Source organism: Solanum tuberosum, unplaced genomic scaffold (assembly GCF_000226075.1).
Source record: "Solanum tuberosum cultivar DM 1-3 516 R44 unplaced genomic scaffold, SolTub_3.0 scf00757, whole genome shotgun sequence".
NCBI classification, from domain to species: domain Eukaryota; kingdom Viridiplantae; phylum Streptophyta; class Magnoliopsida; order Solanales; family Solanaceae; genus Solanum; species Solanum tuberosum.
Genome location: NW_006239705.1, coordinates 90,845 through 102,381, shown reverse-complemented (window position 1 = coordinate 102,381; position 11,537 = coordinate 90,845). Strand labels below are relative to the sequence as shown.

At 34.7% G+C, this 11,537-nt stretch overlaps 1 pseudogene; it reads left to right on the top strand.

Moving 5' to 3' along the window:
* The first annotated feature begins 5,220 nt into the window (after positions 1 to 5,220).
* Positions 5,221 to 8,786, top strand: LOC102582190 (polygalacturonase At1g48100-like; annotated as a pseudogene).
* The last annotated feature ends 2,751 nt before the right edge of the window (positions 8,787 to 11,537 follow it).

The following is an 11,537-nucleotide window of genomic DNA, read 5'->3' as shown; positions in this document are numbered from 1 at the left end:
CTTCCAACACATGAATCATCCGCTCGGACTGACCATTTTTCTGAGGGTGAAATGTTGTTCTCATATCTAACTGAGTACCCAAACCATGCTACAAAGCCTTCTAGGAATGGGAAGTGAAAACTGAACCTCGATCAAAGACAATAGAAATAGGGACCCATGTACTCGCTTAATCTAATTGATATAAATCTGAACTAACTTCTCTCTCGTATACTTCACCTGAACTGGGATGAAATGGGTAGACTTGGTCAAACTATCAACAACCACCCAAATGGAGTCATAACCACCACGGTGGTAGGTAGTCCCACAAAAAAGTCCATAGTGATTTGTTCTCACTTCAAAGTAGGATTAAGCATCTTCTGAGATATACCTCCAGGCCGTTAGTGCTCACACTTAACTTATAGTGCTCACACTTAATCAAAAGAAAATCTGCAATATCTCTCTTCATACCACACCACCAATAGTGCTGACTTAGATCACAATACATCTTTGCCGCACCCGGATGGATGGAATATCAGGAACAATGGCCCTACTCAAGAATCAGTCTAATTAGATCGCCTACCTTGGGCACACAAATCCTGCCTACAATCCGCAAGACACCACCATAATCAATGACAGCCTCCTTGGCTTCCCCTCTCATCACCTTGTCTCGAATGAGACATAGTTTCTTGTCATCAAACTGACACTCACGAATCTACTCAACTAAGGAAGAATGAGCCCCACTAAAATCAATCAAGCTGCTAGTCTCCTCAGAATTTTGTAACTGGACAAGACTGTGGGCTATCATCTGAATATCTCTAGCCAATGGTCTCTCCTCTACACCAATAGTGGCAAGACTTTCCATGCTAGAAGTCTTCCAACTCAAAGCATCGGCCATCACATTGGCCTTCCCATACAAGATGGTGGTGTCATTCAGTAGCTCAAGTCATTTGCACTGCCTCAAGTTCAGATCTCTCTGACTGAAAAGGTACTGAAGACTCCAATGGTCCGTGAAGACCTGACAATTAATCCCATGTAGATAATGGAGGCATAGATTAAGCTAAAACACTACAAGTTCTAACTCCAAATAATGGGTAGGGTAATTCCTCTCACTATGTTTCATGCTCTTATTTACTTATATGATACATAACTATTACAATTGTATAATCAATAATGTATCAGTTGTTGTGTTGTATATGTAGTCTTTAATTTTTGTTTAAAATTATTCAACTTAAAAGGCTATGTATCCGTACGCTTTATCTAATATATTCTTGATACACAAAATCTAGTGTTTTAGAACTAAAGCAGTATGTATCAAATTTATTAGTATGTATATGATACATAACAATGGAAATTTTTTCTAATATTAGATGTTATATATATTCAGTCTTTATGTTTTATTGATGTTCTTAATACATGATATGAACTATGTTATCAAAGATATTTTATCTCTCTTTAAGGTTTGTTATATCATATAGCAGAAGTTTTGTGGACGATTTTTAATTGTCCATAAGAGAAGAAAGCATTAATTTACTCTAGAAAACTATATTTCGACTTTACCTTAATATCCCTCAATGTAACTTTCAAGAAAAAATTACGAAATGCATTTTTTTTTACTTAAATTAGAGCGGAACAATCCTAATGAATTATACATTTGTCACGCAAAGGTGAACGTCCTATATTTTCACGTCAAAGATTTTTTTATTATCATCGGCTTGAAATACATAGGTAAAATTAAAGATTTTGAATACCCAAATTCTAATCCGAGTAAGCTGTTGGAAAATATTTTTCGAGTGCACAAACGGGTATAAATAAAGAACACATGGTTAAATGCTTTTTATGGAAGATGGGACAACAATCAAGATGTTGTTCAAATGGCTATTTTATTCTTTATATGTACACTTGTCTTTTTTTCAACTTGGAGATACACCCATTTTGATAGACGATTTCAGAATGGTTTAGGATGGGCGTTATCAACAATTTTCATGGGGACAACTGGAATTTTCCAAGATGATGAAAAGCTTGAGGAAGAAATTTACAAGTGCTAAATAGTTGTATCGTTTAGGAGGCATGCAATATGCGCTGAATGCATAGATGCATGAATGTGTATCAAAAGTCAGTTTTGATATTGCTGTCAAAGAGGAAATCCAGATTCCAAGGATATGTAATTGGCTAGTTGTTGTAGTCAAGCCTAAATGAGAGACATTTATGCCTAATATGTTAGTGAGGTAAATTTCATAATCATTCTTGGGTGCTACTATGATTTCTTCATTTAGGCTCGTTATTATGCTAATTTGTAACCATTATGTAATTCATGTGATGATTTATGGTTCCGAGGTCATTACCGACGAGTGTTATGATGTTGAGGTCTTTGCCGGCAAGTGTTAGGATGTCGAGGTCTTTGTTGCCGAGTGTTATGATGCCGAGGTATTTACCAGCGAGTGTTGTGATGCCAAAGTCATTTCTATAAAGTGTTTTATAAAGCCGATGGAAAATGATTCTGACTAGTGATTTGATTAAAGCCGATGGGAAATTGTTTCGGCTAGTGATATTGTGCCGATAGAAATGGTCCCAGCATGAGATTGATTATTTTGACTTGATGCATTTGATGCTTATGCATGACTTGATTGCTAATTTTTCTTTATATACTTGTTGTGTGTGACCGGGCTACTTGACTTTGAGGATGACTTACTTTATTCATTGACTATTGATTGTGACTGTTCAATTGTGGATATTTGGCCTTGTGAGATGTATGGTGTAGAAATGCCAAGTTGGGATGATTTTTGTGCAGGTTGTAGTTTGAGGAGGTTCGGTTGGAGTGTAAGGGGTATTTGTTTTCTAGCTAGATGCCTTGTATTATAGGATTCTTGTTGGGTACCATGTTTTTGGTACTCACCCCTTTATTCTACATTTGTGTAGGTTTTGAGCCCGGACCTGTGTGATCTCTTTCTCCTTCTACTGATTTGAAGCTTGTCAAGAACTTGAAGAGGTAGTTGCTTGTCACTATGGTAGGCCATCTTTTTCATTTTATTTATTATTGTTCTATATGATCAGAAACAAGGATTGAGACTTGTACTTATTTCTTAATTTCGCACTTTATGTATTTAGTAGCTTGTACACTTGACAACCATGTTTTAGGATATTGCTTAGAATGGAAAAGTTTTCCGCCTTGGTCTTGTTCTTGCTGTACTGTTTCCTGCTTTTCTTTGATTTTTGTTGAGTTGAGGCTGACTTGTTTTGGTGGGAAAATACAAGTTTCATCATGTCTTTTGGGGTCATGAAAAACGGTATCAGAGCCCCAAGTTCATAAGTTTCACATGTGTACAAGCCATGTCTATGTAAAGTCTTCAGTATCGGTAAGAAGATGTCTATACTTATATCCAAAAGGCTGAAAAGATTGTAAGAAAACTTTTTTTTATTCATCCCTTCTTATCGTGTGTGGTCACCTTCGATTGTACTGAGTTGACGCATGTTGTTTTAGTAGATCCCAAGGACCAGAGCTTTTGTTTCCAGTGGTAGAGGGGAGGTAGTCCCCGAGCCTAATGTTGATGCCCCAGCTAGGGATAGAGGTAGGGACCGAGCTAAAGGTCCTACTCGTGGAGTAGTATCGGTTAGAGTTTATTCCTGTGGAGAGGCACTAGCCAGAGGTCGATCTAGAGAGGCTTCTCCTATGCAAGGTGGAGGTTTTTGAGGACCACGTACCTCCCAAGTTTGGAGCTCCTTTGTTTTAGGACAATTTGTTGAGGATGTTGGGTATGCTAAAGAACCTTGTCAGGGTAGTGCAACATGTACACCACAAAGTGCTAAGATGAGAGTAGGGGTGCAGAGCCCAAGTCACCAATAGACACATGTATTCATGTCCAGGTGGGTCGGCTACTAATGGTTCCTTCACCGGTAGTTGGTGCATAGATTGCTCTAAAGGTTATTATGAAATCGACTGATCAATAGTGTTATGAGAGGTTCAAAAGATGAAACCACCCCAGTTTCAGGGTTGTAAGAATGAGGATGCTTATGAGTTCTTGACTTTGTGACATGTGATACTTAGGCTACAGGTATGGCGGATGCTCGTGGTGTCCGATTTGTTGAACTTAAGCTTTGTTGTCATGTAGAGAGTACTGGAGAACTTTTGTGAGGTCTAGACTAGTTGGATCTCCTCCGGTAGAGTGGGATCTATTTTCTAGTGCTTCCCAAGATCGCTTCATTCCTTGGAGAATTAGAGAGGAGAGTCGTCTAAGGTTTGAGATCTTGACTCAGGTCAATCTGTCTGTGACCACGTATAAGGCCCATTTCAGTGAGCTTTCTAGAGGCAGGGAGAGTTCGTATGTTTATGAGAGGATTGATTTAAACACTAGTATAATTTAGGTCTTAAAGTAAGTTATCCGACCAAGTTCGGGGGATTTTGTGTTTTCGCTTAATTTTTTTACAAAGTGAACAAAATACTGGTTGGAACAAAATAAAACCAAACACACAGAGTATTGGGACCAAGTGAACCAAAGCTGGTTGCCAATTTAGATTAATCATCATTAATGTAGAAGGTGGAATAACATGTTATTATGCACAATTTTTTTTCTTTTGGTTAACACAATTTTTGAACTACACATACATTTTTGTCTCTAAAAGAGAAAACCCATAAAAATCCTTGAACTTGGTCGGATAACTTACTTTAGCACTTAAACTACACGGGCTTTTAAAAACCCCACTTAACATCTTTGAAGTGAATTAAATGCAACCCTAAGGGGTGACATGGCAAAGAGAGTGAGTTCACTCATCTAATAGCGTGTTAAGGAATTAAAAAAGAAAAAAAATTATAAAATCATACACATGTCATTTTTGTATAGGTTAATATATAATTAATATTTTAAATATTATTTTCTTAATATATTAACTTTTCTTCAACTATATGAATTTTATTATTGGCCCACAAAACTTTTAATTTTTTCCTTTTTATTTTATTGTCTTCCCCAATAACTTCTTCTCCATTGAAGCATCCTCATTTCCTCCATCTTCATCTTCAACTCTATCAACTACTTCAATTTCATCATCTCTTTAGTAATCAACAAAATCCAACAACAACATCTTATTATTGATGTCAATTTCACACATATAAATTTTATTAATTTTCATTGGAGCTAAAAAAACTTGTTGGTTCACCAAATAAGACGAAGAAAGGAAGAGAAACATGAGGTGTGGTGGAGCTTGTTTGAAAATATGAAGAGGAAAAATATGAAGAGTTAAGAGCTAGAAATGGTGAAGAAGAAGGAAGAAGAAACAAGTGAAGGGTGGGTGGGGGCTGGGTATGAGGGGAGGGGGAATAAAAAGCGGGTGGGTGGGGGTTGGGTATGGGGAAATAAAAATGGATCCACATTTAAAATTTTTATTTTAGAAATTGCATTTGTAATTAATTACTTAATGTAAACTAATTTTAAGAAGCGTTAAGGAAAATTTTTCGAAAATAAATAATAACGTGGTGTTGACATGACTATGTTGTGGTACTTACATGACTATGATGTGACAAGTGAGAGTTGTATAATAATACTAGGGTGGTTTTTAATTCACTTCAAAGATGTTAAGTGGGGTATTTAAACGCTCGTGTAATTTAAGTATTAAAGTAAGTTATCCGACCCAGTTCAGGGAGGTTTTTATGTGTTTTCTCAAAATTTAAACCATAATATGTAATTTAATTAGATTGCACCTCCAAGTGGGGGTCAAAGTTAACTGTCCCATAACTAAATATTTAAACTTCCATATGCCATAAAAAGAGGAAACATTTATCAGCCAAACAAAAATCACATAAAGTAAATACATGTAATTAATAAAAGGCACTTAAAAAAATCTTGGCTTATCCTTGTACAATTTTCATTAATACTTTGTACATTCCTTCTTATATAAATCTCTGCTTATGATTGCATTTCTTGTTTGGTCAGAAACATGTAATGCCAAAAGAGGCAGGCATTGGAGACATATCACAACTTTCGCCGCTTCTCTGTACAAGAAGAAAGGGAGAAACATGTTCACCAACCCTCCAAGCAAAGGATATTCAGCCACTACTAATGCTAGATACTATGGGGCAAAGGGGGATGGGACGAGTGACGATACCTAGGTAAGTTTTAATTTTCATCCAGCATGATCATTGTTGTCGAATGAGTGCTTAAGCAAGGCGCAAAACATGTTGACCACTTCGCCTCACTTTGTGGGCACTTTATGGTCCTTATCAAGGCTTTAGGGTATAATTTTCCATGACAATGGTGATTCCAAACAATTAATACTTGTGCTTTAGCATTTAAACTTCAAGCTCAGAGCTTTTTTTGTTTGTGCTTTTCGCCTTTGATAACACTGATCATGGCCTAGTTAGGTAGTTCCACATGTGATCCAGCTCTTCTCCAGACCTATGTACCTCACGCATAAGGGTGAGTTCAGTGACCAGAGTATATATCCAGGTACCCATAAAGAAATATAAGCAGAGTCGCAACAAAGAATAAATCAAAAATTAACAGTGACATGCAATTAGTATCAACTCTCCCACATGGGAAAGAACATCCACAAAAGTCAAACTAGCGATGCATGGATGAAGAGATTCAATAACTTAATTGTTTTTATTCATTACATCACGCATAAGGTTACAGTAATAATAACTCCAAAATTCTTGAACTAGATACAACATTCCAAGGGTAAAGTGAACCCCCTTTGGTTGAAATTTATACTGTTTATACACTGTTAAAACTGCTCTTTTCCACCCGATTTTGCATCTTCATGTGTTTACTTTATATATTTTGAAACCCCTCCGGAGATTATATTTGTCATAAATAATTAATGACATTTACCACATTTTGCAAGTTACCAATCTATGATTTCTATGAAATTGGCTCTGAAAATGTGGTTACAAGTTATACTTTTACAACAATGGGTAACGTTAAAACTGCTAATAAGCAGGCATTTGAAGCCGCATAGTCCCATCAGAAATGGTCCCGGACTATTTCAGGTAACTCAGTTCTTGATTCCTCTCTTCTAAGATTTTTCTGTGCTTCGAGGGCTGCTAGGAACCTATTTCTCGAACCTCCTTGAGTTTTATTTGATTTTCATGAAAGAATTTTGTATTTGGTTAATGTGGAGAAGAGTTCAGCCACATCTTGATCTCAGCTTGTCAACATCACAAGAGTTTATGGAATATAAAGCATGTCTCTATTACCCTTTATATTGGTATCAACTTTGATTTAGGATAGAGTAGCTTCGAAGAACTTAAATTAAACTTTTGTTATAGAGTCCCACAAAATTTCGATGTCTACAGTAATATCTGTTTTAAATCCACTCCCCCTTATATCTTTTGCAGCTAAATGGTATGACCATAACTCCAACAAATGCTAAAGCTTGGGGTTCAGGCTTTTTGCAATGGCTTGACTTCACAAAACTAGTCGAAATTACAATTAAAGGGAGCGGCTAGATAGATGGAAATGGTGCAGTTTGGTGGCATGATACCCCATTTGATGATCCTATAGAAGAGGAATCAAAATTAATTATCCCATCAAACAACACAATGCAGACAAGTCTTCCGATTCCTGTAATTTTTGCTCGATCCTCAGCTGTTTCTTCTACATATGTTGTACTCTTTTCAATTCCTTAATTCTGATCACTGTCAAAATTTCTGGCAGCTAAACAGTTCGCTTGGTGGAAGAATGCCAGACATTAAGCAAACAGTAAGGACTACCAACCATAAAAACGTTCAAGCCACATATATTGTGTGAATTTTTTAACGCGATACTGTTGTGATGCAGGCTCTTAGATTTTATGGAAGTTCCAATGTTACAGTCACAGGCATTACAATTCAGAATAGTCCACAATGTCATCTCAAGTTTGACAACTGCATTGGGGTATCGGTATACAATTTTAGCGTCTCATCCCCTCACCCCTGGTGATAGTCCTAATACTGATGGAATCCACTTACAGAACTCCAAAGATGTCCTTATCCGCAGTTCCAATGTTTCATGTGGTAATTAATTTTTGATTTTTGCTTAGCTCAGGATATCGATGTCCTTATTAGCAGTTCCAATGATGGAAAACACACTCACCATCACACATTTTTTGTTTGTGCAGGAGATGATTGTATTTCAATACAAACTGGATGCTCAAATGTTTATAGACACAATATAAATTGTGGACCATGACATGGAATAAGCATTGGAGGGCTTGGTAAAGACAATACTAAAGCTTGTGTTTCAAATGTCACTGTGAAAGATATCATTATGCATAACACAATGAATGGCGTAAGGATTAAGACATGGCAGGTATGGATACCATTATGTATAATCCCAACATTCCAATAACCATTTTATCGAGTTTTGTGTTGGATAGGTTTTATTAACTAACTCCAGGATTTTGATCAATACGGAGAATTCATACAACCAAGTGTATTGTAAAAAAAAATACAATCATTTTGTCTGTGCAAGGACTAATGTTCTCAAACATACAAGTTTCTGAAGTCCAAATACCAATTGTTATTGATCAGTTTTATTGTGACGAGCAAATGCCAGAATCAGACATCAGCAGTGGCTTTATCAGAAATTAACCATGAAAAAATAACAGGAACTTATACAGTAAAACCGGTGCATCTTGCATGCAGCGACAATATGCCATGTACAGGTGTGACCCTAACCTACATCAAACTAAAACCATTACAAGAGCAATACCATATGTATGACCCATACTGTTGGCAGACCTTCGGAGAGTTGTATACTCCTACCGTCCCTCCAATTCAATGTCTGCAAGTTGGTAAGCCATCAAGCAGCACGACTCAAGCTAATTATGGTCAATGCTAAGCAGCACGAGTAAACACATATATTATTTATTTTGGTGTTCTCATTTGTGAGGCTGGAAAGGTTCTACTGACCCCTATTACACCATATAGAACCAGGGCCGTCTTAACCCCTAGGCCACTAAAGCCATCGCTTGGGGCCCCCATTTTAAAAAACAATTACTTATATATGTTATTTAAAAATAATAATTATATGTACTATGAGTGTTATGATTTCTACTAAGGAAATTGCATATGAGATGAAAATAATCTGAATTTCGTAAGAAACAATTTGATGAAAATGTGGATAGCGAAATCACAAAGTCCCTTGAAGAACCTTTTAGAATTGATTGTTTTATATATGTAGAGTAGATCAAACTATTTTTTCACTTCAAAATAGATTTAAACCAATTGAAACATATGGAAATATTTTTGATTTCTTATTTAGTGGTAAAATAATGAGATCACTAGATGATGAGAAAAAAAAAATTGTCTTAACCTTGAACTTTCTTTATCATGTGATAGTTATTATGATATTGATGGTTTAGATTCATTTTTGAATTAAAAGTGTTAAGGGAAATAATACAAGTAGAAGATAATGATCTAATTAAAATTCTCAATCATATAAAAAGACTTGATTCTTTTCCAAATACTCATATTGCTTATAGAATAATGTTAACAGTTCCTGTAACTATTGTCTCAGCCGAAAGAAGTTTTTTGTGAAATTAAAATTGATTAAATCTTCTTTAAGATCAACAATGTCTAAAGAGAGATTGAATGAATTAGCTATATCATCATTTGAAGAAATTATTAAAACAAATTGATTATAATATAGTACCTAATGACTTCACATCTAAAATAGCTACAAAAGTAGATATTAAATAAAAGTATATATGATGGAAAAAAAATTAGGGCCTCTCTCTTAAGTTTCGCTTTAGGCCCCCAATGTTGTTGAGTCGGCCCTGTATAGAACATGAGTGCTTATTCTTAATAGGATTAGAACATAGAGTATGTCTTGTTTTATAAGCATTACTTCCCTCCTGTTGAAGATTTCTACAGTATACGGTATGTTAAGACACTTCCGTTCGTGCAAAACTATCTTCTGGTGTTTGTTGGAATGACTACTCCACTATACTATATGCTAACAAAGACAAATCCAAAAATTGAAGTTTATGAGTTTCTATCACAACCTCAAAATAATATATTATAATTATTGAGTTCACCATAAAATATTTAGAGATATTTAGTGGATTTCTTAATACATATCACATGAATTTGTAGCTTATAAGCTAAGTCCACCATGATAAACCAGTTACAATCAAAAGCTCAAGGATTTGTGTCTCCAGACATTAATTGTTTCTTCAAATAATCTATCACTTTGGAGACTAAAAATTGGTAATTAATGGGGTAAGAAATGCAACAGTCCAATCAATTTCGGATTTGTGTGGTTCACGAACGGAAAAAGGGTTAAACATCTCTCTTAACTGACAAAATTGATTTAAATATACCCATCATTATATTTTTTGTTCATATATACCTTCCATTATACTTTGCCATAAATTTGTCCTTAATTTTTAATAAGGGACATTTATCAAGCCCAAAATCAAAGGATGTTGACTCCTATGAGTCCACCAAACGTCAAGGGACCAACTGCTTGAATCAAAATAGTTAGACCAATAAAGAACAATCTAGAGAGAAGAAAGTAAAGGAACAAGCCATATTTACTGATGTGCCGACATTAGACGACACATTTGACGTTTTTAACTATGAATAAATCCAAGTTCTTAAGCAACAATTGTGTTAATTTGATAGTTTTTGTGTATTTTGTACATGAAATCGAAGCAAGACAAAGATGTAGTTTGTGGAAACCTTAACCACCCAAAACAACAACCTAAATTAGCAAAAATAGAAAACAACCAAATAAACAACGATTTATCGTGGAAAACCTCCTTGCTCAAGGGAAGAAAACCACCACCTACACTTCGTAGGATTTCACCAAACTTCACTAACTTCAAAGAACTATTTTAGATTACAACTCTATAATCAAAGAGACTAAGAGGCTGATTGGTATTGTTGTAGAAAGGCCAAAATTTTATTTTTTTTGAGAAAGACACTTTTTTTTTTTTGAAAAATCAAGCGTTTGAGAAATCCTTAAAACTGCTTTTAAATGAAAACAAAAATAGTTTTTCTGTTGTAGGGAGGAAACTAAAATTTATGTTTCTTAAAACAAGAATAAGTAGGGAATTATATTTTGAAGACTAAGATATCCCTCCCATATCTACATATTTTCCAATATATCTCTTATTAATTAATCAGCAAATCTCATAAGTTTGGTTAAGTTTCATTTAGGAATTTTGTTTTATTTTGATATAATAATTTTTTATTTTATTTTATATAATATATTATTAACTCATATTTTATATATCATTTTACGTATTATTTTACAAAAATTAGAAATAAAGTTAAGCAGTGAACTAGAGGAAATTAAACCTTGATTAAATTCGTAAGTAATTTAATTTATAAATTAGAATTTGTACACTTAATATGAGAAATTATATATGTGTTTAATGAAGGATTTCAAAATATAAATGGAGGAGTGCAATTACAAGTTTTTAATGAAACGATTTGTAATTTATTATTGTAAGAATAATTCGGACAAGAATTTTGAATTATTTTCGTAACTAATTTTGTGGTTTGTGTTTTGTCATATTCAATTAGTACTCAGAATCTTATTTCTTGAAAGAGAAGGAAAGAAGCCTGTTTTATCTACATTTTG